This window comes from Bacillus rossius, chromosome 3 (assembly GCF_032445375.1).
Source record: "Bacillus rossius redtenbacheri isolate Brsri chromosome 3, Brsri_v3, whole genome shotgun sequence".
NCBI classification, from domain to species: Eukaryota; Metazoa; Arthropoda; class Insecta; order Phasmatodea; family Bacillidae; genus Bacillus; species Bacillus rossius.
The window spans coordinates 14912268-14925337 of NC_086332.1; the positions used below are offsets into that span (position 1 = coordinate 14912268).

At 42.4% G+C, this 13070-nt stretch overlaps 1 protein-coding gene across 1 annotated transcript in view; it reads left to right on the forward strand.

Moving 5' to 3' along the window:
- The first annotated feature begins 398 nt into the window (after positions 1-398).
- The window catches only part of LOC134530261 (uncharacterized), a 162269-nt gene continuing 149597 nt past the window's right edge, over positions 399-13070 (forward strand). The window contains exon 1 of the mRNA XM_063364955.1: positions 399-631. The gene's annotated coding sequence lies outside the window, so the exon portion shown is untranslated. The remainder of the gene's footprint in view (positions 632-13070) is intronic.

Here is a 13070-nt window from a genome sequence, read left to right on the forward strand (position 1 = left end):
CTATTTTCACAACTAGAGGTAGTGGGGCGGCAATCAGCGGCCTGGAACTCTACGCGGGCCCGCGGTTCGATGCCCGGATCTTGCACTCGGACCTCGAGGCCCGCAATGGCTGTGATGACAGTACAGTTGCAGCTCACCCTGCGGCGGTATTGCCCGATTAAGCAACAAGTCTGAGCCTCCCCGCCCCGGCTTCACGAAGTCTGCATCGAGGTTGAGTGCGGTCGAACCTGAGCTCAGCTTCGGGCTGCCGGTGTTGGCGCTAATGCGCAAGGGCGTGGTTTTTTCGCCGGACCCCCCTGTCGGCCTGGTGGAGGGGGGAAGGGGGCGACGCCAACAAGGCCTGGTGGAGAGGGGGGGAGAAGAGGCCCCAGCGAGGGAGGGAGGGAGGGAGGGGGGCAGTCCTGACCTGCAAGAAGCGGCGCGGTATTCGGCGAGTCCGCCAAGCAGCGCGGACCCCCGACACCCCGGGAGCAATTGCCTCCAGTCTTGCGACCGCGAATCAGCTGTCCGCGTCCAAGTGCGCCAAGTGCGTCTCTCCGGGAGGGAACCTTCTCCTCTCGCTGCGACGACAACCCCCAGGGACCCGGGGACCACCGGGACTCGTCTACCGCCGACTGGCAGCTTCGACGAGGTAGGTTCGACCGCCCGTCTACTGCGACAGAACATCTACGCGGCGCATGTCCAGTGGTTCTTTCCTGCCGACAAGTCGGACTTGCCTAGAAACAACGTGTTGACGTCGTCTGCATGTGGAATCTTTGCCATGAAAATGGTGCACCAGCGATCTACGTATACTTCTTACAAAAAAGAAATTATATGTACTAAAAAAAAATACACGGATAGTTGAAGTAAAGTTTGAACACTTAAATATATATATTATTTTTAACTTTTTGACTTCATTTCTTAGATCTTTTATAGCTTTTGATAGGTATGGTGTTGACATACTCAAGCTTAGAACGATATTTATTTGGTAGAGAAAAAAACGGGAAAAGAAAGAATTACCACTATACCAACTCGTTTATTACGTAAATCAAGTTTTGAGGTACCGGTACTAATTTTTTTTTCACATGTCAGTTCGGAGACAGTGTTATTATATAACTTTCGAAACATTTTGTGTAAACATTTTTCTGTCAAGTTTTTCTGTCATGTCCAACTGGCCGTATTTAATAACCAGAATAAAATGAAAGGTAGAATTTTAAACCTGCAACCGTCCCGTTAAATTTTACAACACTTCAAGTACGGGATTTGACTACAAATGTGAGTGTTATTTTTGATACCGGTGGTGTTTTCCTTCGCGTATTCCATAAATAAATAAAAACAACGCAAATTTGACATTTAAAAAACAAAATTTCCGATTTATATGCACATATTAATTATAAGTGACACTGGTAGTCATTTGCGTGTTATTTTACAAGAAGATTTATGGCTGGAATGTCACTTACGAAACATGATTGCAGGCGCTTTTTATCCTGTCTTGATGTCGCTGAAACAGACAGTAGTCGTTGGCAATGGCAAGAATATTAACGCGTCGAAGCTAGTTTTTATACGAGCGGAGAACAAGAAGGCCATAACATTTATGGGTGATAATTGCAAGTTAATTTTCGTTGACTGAGCTCGATTGTCGTGCAATAGATAATTTTTTTTAATTTATTTCTTCACTTGTAAAACGTTGTTTGTGTGAACAAATTTCTTTCTTTTTAAGTGTTCAACACGTTTATTGTTCAGTGTTAAACAAATTGATTGCTGGTGTAAACAAATAGTTATCTTAACAAAATCTAGTGGTACAAATAATATATCAGTAAAAGTAGCCAGAGTTCTTTTTTAAGAATGCTTGCATGTCGACTTACAACACCTTTAAACCAACTGCCTTGGCTTTCGAAGTGGTGCCGCATCGGAGTGGTGGACAGTACAGACGTTTCGCTCCGCATTGCAGCAGGCATCTCCAGGGTTAGAAATTCAACTGGTACCTGAGCCAATAGAAAGAGGCCACTCGTGATTGGCCACAAGAAGAAGTACACACACAGGTCCAACCTTTTTGTTACTATTTGATAATTTTGTGTTGGTCTGAAATTTTCCGAGTCTTGTATCCAATATACTTTGCAGACACAAAGACAGATTTTGTCTTCAAAATAAGTTTCAGAACGTTAAAATATCGCAACTACGATTTTTTTTTAATTTAAAAAATTGTTGAAATAATACAAAGTCTAATATTTCAAGAACCCTGATGTTAAAGTAACTGTTGAAATATCACCAAGTTTTATTTTAGATATTATAATAAGCCAAGGAAGCAAATTAAGCTTTTAAATATGATGGGGGAAAATTAAAACCACTTTTGTTTTCCTATTTATAATATTTAAAATCTAAAAAAAAGATTAATATTGGAAAATTAATAAAAAGAAAGTAACCCTCATACACGATTAGCCAGCGAAGCTTGCTTGGTGCCATTTAGTGTGCGCACTTTAAACCACATTATCTGAAATCAACAAATGGTCTTAAACTACTGTTTGCACCTTCACAGCTCTACTGCAAATACATAGTGGCACGTCGGTACAATCTCCAGCAGTCTTCTGCGCGGCTCGACCTCTTAAAACCAAGATGGTTTATTGGACAATGGCCGCGAAAAGTCCGCAGTCTGCCTGCCACACCTCGCCTCCTGGTCCGGGAACAATGTGATGGAAACGTCCAGGTGCGGCGGTATGGACTCTAAACCAAGCCCTATGCCTCCGAGCACCTGGCGGGTCCTTCGTCCTGCCTTTGAATATATATATTCAAAGGTCCTGCTTGGTCTCCGAGGCAGCAGGCCTAACTGCACTCCATTAATATTACCATCACATCAGTTCCATCAGACAACTTCTCCCAAATAATCGGCAACGGTTACGGTGATTCTAATGAAGGCAGGCAGTTCCCAGTAGTTGGCGAACAAACATTCCATGGACGGTTTTTTTCTTTCTCTTCAATCTAAGGGTTTCGAAATTAATCAATTTTTCGTTGACGTACATAAAACTATTCTAAAAGATGGTCACGCTATAACACGTGATTTTGTTTCCGTGGCAGATGGGTCTAGTCTGGTGCACCTGTATACCTACTTTAATAAACTTGAAAATTGTGATTGAATTCGTTTCGAAAATCTAAAATGGTCCGGAAAATATGTTGGATTTAAAGTTATAAACATAAACCTCCCCGAAACTAAATTAATATTGAGAAACTAACAAGATTGTGTAAGAAAATTAATCAACCAAAATGCCGCCCTGCATGGCCGTAAATATTTTTTTTTTGAGCATGTAGATATATGTAGAATGTATTTTGACAAAAGGAAGATACAAAACATTTAACACTTACATATTATAAATTGATACTATTATGCAGTGTATAGGCACTACTACATATTAAGAATACTTCTTTACTTATAATTTATTTTAAGGGTTTGTTTTTCGTCTTTATTGACTGAATTGGGCACGTATTTATGTTCTATGTATAACTTACAGAAACCTACTATCCGCAATTACCATCCCCACTTGAGACTAGCCAATAAGGAAGTTTCACCAACATGGGAATAATGTCTCTCTCTTCTTACTATTTTGTTGTTGGCAGCTGTGGTGACAGTATTTCCAATACAGTTATACCAACCAATGTTGCTTCTAAAGTTGCCTGTATTTATATACTTCAAATGCAGTGTTCCAAATACACGGCCTGAATTTCATCTCGTAAGTAAGAACTTCAGCATCAGTTGCTCATTTTGCACAGACTTACTTCTCAGTACAGTTCCACACCGTGACAACAAGCAGAATGAAACTGTGACCGTGACCTTGGAGGAAGTGACAGCGTTGGCAAACCTGCTTGCGCGCGGCGGATCACAGCGCTGTTAGGGCCTGTCACTCTCTCAAACTTTCGCTTCCAATACCTTCCAATATGTTGTGTGAAATAAATTTGTAAGGTTATGACATCACAGAAAACGTCAATAGGACAGCAACAATTGGTTGAGAAGTTTGATGACTTGAGTTTCCATTAAATATTTTCATTTTGGATGGGTTCTAAAATATGTCGGATGTTGAATACAAGCCAATCGAAATCGTGCTTAGCGAAAAAGGATATGACGTTCGTTTCCAACTCAACGAATCTTTAAAATGGTGAAGAACACGCGAGCGATAACAAAGGTTATAAAGGTTATAAAGGTTATAAAGGTGAAATAACTAAAATAATGTTAGTATGAATGTCGTATGCGGAATAATGTTATATGTAAACATTACTTATGTGTATATAATCCTTAAAAATCATTGAACACTTTATGTAAATAGTATTAATGTGAGTTGAATTGACGGAGAGTTAACAAAGTTAATAAATGCACAACAATCATGAAACAACTTCAGCAATTTTATGCATAATTAAATTGCAACATAAGATTTAAAAAATTGAAAAAATTTGAGATAGCCCAGACCGAAAATAAAATTTGATAGTGTGACGTTTTTTATAGCACGTTTGAGGTTATCTGGCCGAATTGTTTGATGGAGATAATCGGAAGCAATTTTCCGTCCAGTATTACCCTTCCAACTCTATTGTCAAATCAAATGTACTTGGAGACATTATATTTGACCGCGTGACGTGGCCTTTAATAAAACGTAAACGCTATTGGTAGAGACCTGCAAAATTCGCGGATTCAGTTACCTCCAGGATAGACTCTACTACACTCTACACACTCGGGCAAATGCCACCTGTTCATTGGCTGCTGACATGTGAGTCGTCTCGACTGATTGTCTGTGATTCGACACTTCTTTGAGCGAGGATCTCTAATGGCCCTCATTACTCCAGATTAACAGTGAACCAGTGGTAGAAGCAGCGCCAAGGTATAATTATTTGAATTGTAGCATATCACGAAATGAATCCGCGAATTTGGCAGGTCTCTAGCTATTGGTAGAGAATGGAAAAATTCGCGCTTTCGATGACCTCTACGATAGACTCCACAATCCCCTAAACACTCGGGCAAATGCCACCTGCTCATTGGCTATTGACTCGTGACACTTGTTAACTGGGACGCTTGTGATTCGATACTTTTTTGGTTGAAGGTTTCCAATTGGCTAAAAGTCCTTCAGATAAACTGTAAGCCAATCACAGAAGCAATATAAATGTACAGTTGTTTGGATTCTAGCATATCGTGAAATGAATACGCGAATTTTTCCGGTCTCTAGCTATTGGTGAACGCTCAAACGCTGAGCGTCTCAACTTCAAGCGGTCCGGTTCACGAAGGCAATTAACTGTTTGACGCGAAGAAGTGTGACAACTGCGGCGTCGGAGCGGACGCGCGAACTAAGAGGTCGCAAGCGGAGCGGACAAGTAGCAACCTGTCGCCCGCAGCCGACGCGACGGCCCGCGAAGTGCGGCTGTTGTTCGCGTGCACGCCTCGCTCCCCGAGGCCCTTCCGCGCACGAAGGGCTTATCTCCGGCGTCGAGCGAGCGCCGGGGGAGGGGGCAGGGCCCCCACATGGCCAGCGATTGTCTCTCCGGACCCGGATGGCCGCCGGCCGGGTCCTTACCACAACGCCGAAATACCACAACGCCGAACGTACAATAACGCCGAATACCATAACGCCCAATGCCAAATTGACCGCAACGCCGACAGCTAGAAAACTGCTGTGTACCACAACGCCGAAATACAGAAACGCCGAAAAATGTTGCTGCTGGTGGGGGGGGTTCACAGGAGCAAAATGAAAAACAACTGAATGAATTTGTGTGTGTTTCTTAAATGTATCTTAACGCCGAAATTCTACAACCTAGCCTCACCTAGGCTAGCCTAACATAACCTAACCTAACCTAACCTTAGTGGCAGTCCTGTAATGACATTTTTCGGCTTTAATGTATTTCGACGTTGTGGTACACAGCAGTTTTCTAGCTGTCGGCGTTGTAGTCAATTTGGCATTCGGCATTATGGTTTTCGGCGTTATTGTACGTTCGGCGTTGTGGTGCGTCCCCCCGCCGGCCAATGCGAAACATCCCAGGGGGGTTGTCTTGCATCTTGCAGCGTCGTTCAGAAGCGGGAGAAGGAAAAAAAATCTTACCTCTGTCGTTCCAATCATGAATATATATATATATATATATATATATATATATATATATATATATATATATATATATATACACACACACACATATATACACATACATATATCTAACGGTCTCCGCCATAAATGGCCATTTTTGAAAGCAAAATATTATTATTGAAACTAATCCGAGGGTCTGACACATGCCAATTAATAATAAATCCCTGACATTATTTTATAACGTCGTTTTATTCTGTACAATAATCAATAAATACAATATATGTCATGTGGCAAAGAAAATAAATTATCCTAAAAACACTATATATTATTTTAAAAAAATTGACAAAATGAAATGTAAGAAAAATTAAAAAAAAATTATTGAAAAAAAGAATTTGCTTTCCACATTAACATACACGTTACCAAGGGAATACTGAATGAATGTATGTGTGAGTGTGTGAGAGAATGACAGTAGGTATCATAAGAATTTTAATTATATTAAAAAAAACATACCTATAGGTATTTAAAACCACATTAGATGGTTTAATGTTGGAATTTAACTATGTTTTAATATTTTCATATTCAATAAATTATTTTCTTAGTTTTATATTAGTGCTAAATTTGGGTGTTAAATTCTTAGACGATTCATCAGACATTGCTGTAATTCGTAATTTGTTGGTGTTTTCCTGTTTGACTACTAGTTATAACTTATTATATGTTGTTTTTGTCTCATGGTTCAGTGTCAGAGAAGGTGTAGCCTAAACGCCTTAACTGCACCGAACAAAAGTCGAATAAATGAATAAAAATAGAGTGGGAACAATATTTTTTATATATTTTCGTGAGAATATTATGGCTTCCGAGCGGTCGTCAAATCGTTTTTTTTTTTGCAGCTCTGCGCACAGTGAGTGCGCAAAGGTAAGAGGCCTCATCCAATTACAAATTTGCAATAAATTTTCCGCTCATATTTTTTTTATTTATTTGACATAGCATAGGACTTAGCTTTGGCTACTTGAATACAAAACTTCGTGAACTGGTGTGATTATAATAATGATAGTTGTAGTCGTTCGCGTGAAAATAATAAAGTTATTTCCTCGCGGCGCTTACATACAGACTTTAGCAGAGACGCACCACAACGCCGAAAAACAACGCCGAACGTACAATAACGCCGAAAACCATAACGCCAAATGCCAAGTTGACTACAACGCCGACAGCTAGAAAACTGCTGTGTACCACAACGCCGAATTACCACATCGCCGAAATACATTAACGCCGAAATACATTAACGCCGAAATACATTAATGCCGAATAATGTCATTGCAGGACTGCCACAAAGGTTAGGTTAGGTTAGCACACAAATTCATTCTGTTGTTTTTCATTTTGCTCCTATAGCCCCCCTTCCCCGCAGCAACATTTTTCGGCGTTACTGTATTTCGGCGTTGTGGTACACAGCAGTTTTCTAGCTGTCGGCGTTGCGGTCAATTTGGCATTCGGCGTTATGGTATTCGGCGTTATTGTACGTTTGGCGTTTTGGTATTTCGGCGTTGTGGTAACGACCCGAAAAGAGCTTGTTATTAAATACGTGGTTTCAACAAGGCACAGAGGGTCTGGGAGATAAGATTTTTTTTTATGTCTTGACCTGCCAAAAACTTGGGATTGATAGTTCCGAATCAGAATCACGGCGGAGGTGTGTGATGATCCAAGATGGCGGGGGCTGACGCCTCGGAAGAGGACTGGACGTAACGAGGCCAGGCGACCGAGCGCTGGCGGGGCCGTCACGACCGCGAGGCGTGGAGCAACACGCTATTGACTTGGTGCCAGCCGCAATAACATCAGGCTTTCACCCGGGCGGTCTCCCCCTCTACCCCCCTCTTTCCCGGACACCCCTCCCCCGTCGACGGCCACCTTGGGGCCGCGCGGAGACGTCCTTGGAGTCGCGTCCGAGGCGAGGCGCCGCAGTCGCGCGCCCCGTCGAGCGGGCGGGGTGATCGGATCAGGGGACTCACCACAACGCCGAAATACCACATGGCCGAAATGCCGAATTGACCACAACGCCGACAAGTTATTCTGGGCAAAAGCCCGGCCAAGCCTCACCACCTCCTCCACCTGGAACTAAACCCCAGTAGGGGTGTACCAAGTGCACTACTTTAATTTTCCAATTTTTGGCCTATATTCCCATGTTTCCATTGAGTGACTTAATTTTCGTCACTCGAGGGCCATTAACCAGAATAACTCATCCAACCTGTTTTCACCGCCGGCGCTGCAGCCAGGTTATAGCTTTGTCAAATTTTCAAATATGTATGCATTTCTTGTGTCCACAATTATATAAACCGGCGGTGGATATATAAAACTTTTACCTCATCAATCCACGTGGAATCACCCCGCATGTCCCCGGTGACAGGACAATTACTAGTACCCGGCACCGAACCCATGCAGGGGCGCCGATTCCACAGCCAGCAAGTATTTCTCTTCTTTTCCTTCCATAGTTCTATCATAAAATGCCAATCCAGTCCATCTGTTGCATCCGCAACCCTCTCCAACACCTGCTTCCAATTCCCTTACTTAATCATTCTAGTTCCATCAACCGTTGTCACTTTAGTGAGTTAATAAAATACCAAATCCGAGCATGGGCTATATCTTGATATTCTTCAACTATTGTCTCTTGTCTAACTATTCTCCACAATTGCAGATGTTATTCTCCTTCTTGATGTTCTTGAAGGTCCATTGCTGCCATCCAGCTATCGAACTCTTCTAATCTCTTGCCAATCTCATTGCAATAATTTTTCCATATCCTTTGACCCTCTGGATCAGCCAACAAACCAGAAATGTTCCAGAGGGACAATTGTAAATTTGATGCGAGGTCTTCATAACGTTGCAAATTGACCACAACGCCGACAGCTGGAAAAAACTGCTGTGTACCAACAACGCCAATTACCACAACGCCGAAATACCATAACGCCGAATGTCAAAATTGACCACAACGCCGACAGCTAGAAAACTACTGCTGTGTACCACAACGCCGAAATAACAACTGAATGAATTTGTGTGTGTTTCTTAAATGTACCTTAACGCCGAAATACCACAATCAAACCTAACCTAACCTTACCTAACCTAACCTAACCTAGCATAATATAACCTAACCTAACCTAGCCTATCCTATCCTAGCCTAACCTAACCTAGCCTAACCTAACCTAGTCTAACCTAACCTAACCTAACCTAACCTAGTCTAACCTAACCTAACCTTTGTGGCAGTCCTGCAATGACATTTTTCGGCGTTAGTGTATTTCGGCGTTGTGGTATTTCGGCGTTGTGGTATTTCGGCGTTGTGGTGCGTCCCCGTTGACGTTGATCGCTGCGTGCCGCGTGGGGAGTCGTGCGCGGGTTTTTGGTTGATGGCGGATGCTCTCGTCGAGACGTGCTTCCGAAAACGAAACTAAACTTCCGGCGCTCGCCGGTTGGCGTGCGACATCTGACCTCGGCGGAGAGGTAACTTGAATGTGTCCTCATGTTGCAAATACACCTGCAATATAGAAACTCGGACACGAAACTCTTCAAAATAACGAAAGTACGAAAATTGTATTTTTAAACTACGTTTCTTGACGCGAATCACACGTGGTTTCCCGCACCCGCCGCTAGAATTCGCTGTCAGAGAAACTACGTGAACTGTCGAATTGTTCGATGTTATAGAGCGAAAGATTAAACTATATGATGTAACGGCTCTTATAAAAGCGAAGAAGACTTGAAAAAAATATGTTAAACACCTGCTTTGTGCCTGATTTTCGACAAGGAATTTTATTTAAAAACTGACCATCTTTTAAAAATTCAATAAACAGCCACACTATATTTTTTCCCCTTTGGCTTTGCGAAATTTGGTTACACCATTCTCAACAGGAGGCAGCACCATGGTTTCACATTTACGTTCCTTGACTTCCGTTCCATTACTACTACCGGATACCGTACACCGAGATGTGAGAACTATGCGGGGCCCGCGTACCTATGGAGTATTTGCCACACACGTTTGGGCATGAAACTACTGCACATTTACCTGACTTGTTTTCACGCAAAGAAAATATATCTACACACTATACCGAACGACTACTTTCAAGACGTTTCAACATAGTCAAAAATTGAGCTTTTTTTACACATTGGTATATCTTAATACCTTCTAACCGAATACCTACGATACTACCAAATGGATGTGCATTTAACCTTGTTACACGTTTTTCAACGATAAAATTATGAGGTTGTCGCCTTAAATCTCATGCAAGAGGCACACCGTTTCGCTTACTGCCTTGGTCTTTAAGGCGATTGTGCACATGTTGAGCATGTCGGTGCACTTGAAGGCGTCTTCTATTAATGCGCGTATTTGCGTGAATCTAACGTGGTATCACCTCTACGAGCAAGGCTCAGGACTAGTGCTCAGTCTTCTCGTCGTTCCACAAGGCAGTCGTGAGATTTGAGCGGTGACCTTGCAAATTCAAGGCGTTAAAATGAAGATGAAAGTGTTCAAGGTGTTTTATAGGATCTGTAACCCGAGTTTGTTACATAAAAATTAGTCTAATAATCCTCTTTCGAGAAATTTTTATCCTAAAAATAAAAAAAACTATAGTTACCAACATAAAAAACTTAATCTTAAACACTTATTTGCAAACAAGTACCGCTTGGAGTGGTACCACTTGGGTTCGTCTGAAGTTCTTCACGCCTTTTGATAACCCATGTAGGTGGGCTCTTAATTTTCTTAAAACTCAGTTTCACCTCCCACGATGTGTTAGGGCCTACTACATTTTCATGCCATACATTTTATCTGGGAGAAAATTTTTATACGTTCCATTATATAAACATTGCATTTTGTTTTTTGTATCGAATGTTATCCCCAGATACGTGCTACTTGTTATCTGCCGTTTGTAAAAAATAAAAATAAATTTATAATTCTAATTTTTGTTTAGCTGATTTCGTTACGGTCTCTCACTGGAAATTCCTTTTCTGAGTTTCTATAGCTGGTTAACAAATACTAAATTTCTTCTATAGTCTAATTTTTCGTCAATTTCTTTACAAAAATCTGCAATGAGTGAAAAAAAACATTTAGTGCGGAGGGTGAATCCAACCTACTTGTCGTCAAACGGTTTCGTTTCAGTGCGTTATCGAATACATTGTCACGAAGTGCGTTATTCTCCAGCGTTCGTTTCACTATTAAAAGTGACTGTTTTTTTCGCATTGTAAATTAGGCACAGTAGCTCAGTGTGGTAAATTTCAATAGGCTGCCTTAGCTGCCTTAGAACAGTTATAGGGGCAACCTGGTATGACCGCAGGCAGAATTTAAAAACTTGCGTCTCGATCGCTTAGCTGCAAGAAAATCCCAAATCAAGTCTGTCACGTAACGGCGCGGAATTTCGTAGCCTTACGAACACTGAATCAGTATTCAAGTACTCTCCTGAACCAATTTTACGTGACGTAATGCTACGTGACGTAAATCTTTGTTTTAACATTTCCGTAACCATCGTGGGAGAGCGAGTTGACCCGGTGTGTCAGTTGAACCTGTTTAAAAATCAAGCTCAGCCACATACAGAGGTATGAAGTGTTGATAAGACTGTGCGCAAGTAGGCGGGTAAACAAGTTTACAAATGCTCAAACATTCAAGTGCAGGAACATGTAAGTGTTCGTTCTTTGGTTGTAAATGTGCTATCGAGCGCCCCACTCATGAGCGTAGATCTGTGGGAGGGGGAGGAGTCCCTCTTGCGCTGGCAAAATCGTGATTGTGAAGCGGGGTTGATGAAAGTAAAATTTTAAAACTATGTTTTGTTGGAAACGTTCTGTATGCTATGACGTTTTCAACAGACATGGGTGGTTTATGGCGAGCAGGCACACTGTCCATAGATGACGTGTGTCGGTTGGAACCCGCGAGCCAAACTCTAGGGCCTCGCGTGCATCCCCTGCAAATTTTCTGCGGGACCACCCTTGGGAATTCTACAGACCTTGGCCCTTGCCTGAGCGGTGCACTTCTCTCTCCCCTCTGAGCGTTGCACAGTCGTTACTCTCTGAAGACGTCTCGTCTCCTCGACTTAACCCTGGCGACTCTGAATAAAGAAAGAAACCTCGCCATGTTTTCACTGACGGCCCCGAGTCGTTAAACCCCCCCCCCCCTTCTCTCTCTCTCTCTCGCTATCCTCGCTCTGATTGGCCGGTGCTCTCCGTGATCCTCGCTCGACGCGTGGTGTTGGGGAGTGGTCGGGGGGGGGGGGGGGTCAACTTCCCGACCTGGCGCCGCTCGCGGGGTGATACGTGCTTGTTGGGAGAGGCGCCTTTCCCCCGGCCGGTACAGTGCGACACATGATGCAGCCTCTGAGCGGTCGCCACGCCAAACTACTTTCTTTGAAGAGAACTAACGTCTCTCAGTCCTTGCTCCTTCGACCCTAATTTAACAAAGAAACCAACTTAGTATGAATTTAATTAATCTCCACAATTTTATCTTTGTTTCAATTGTTTCACGATTTCGCCCTTATGAAATGAACGAAGCGCTAACAACGGATATTATATTTCCTTTCATTATAGTATATTGTATGTGCATTTAAACGAAAATTTGTTGAAAATACTTTGAGCACTACAGTGCACCGCAAATTTCCTATCTCTGCTTTTAGCGCTACCTCGTGGATTTAAATAATCATAAAGACATAAAGAAACAAACGGCGATGGAGAAAGAGCAGAGGAAAATAGCGGTTATTAGCTCCCAAATGATGTTCACCAGAATCAAAATGTCTTGAGACATTCGCGTTGGCCTTGTCTTTTCTTAGCGCCGACCTCCGTGGGGCAGTATGTTGAAGCGCCAACTTCGGCGCAAGACATGGGTACATGTGTAACTTCTGTACAGTTAAGCCTATTAGCCACCCTCTTCCACCTTTCAAATTAGCTTGCTGGCTTGAAAGCGGGAACGTTAGTAAAACCAATCAAACCTATTATTTTTTTCGTGGAATATTTTTTCCGTAATATAAATAGGGACCATGAAATTCGCGGATAAGTTTTGCGATTTGCTAAATCTCGAATATGTATAAG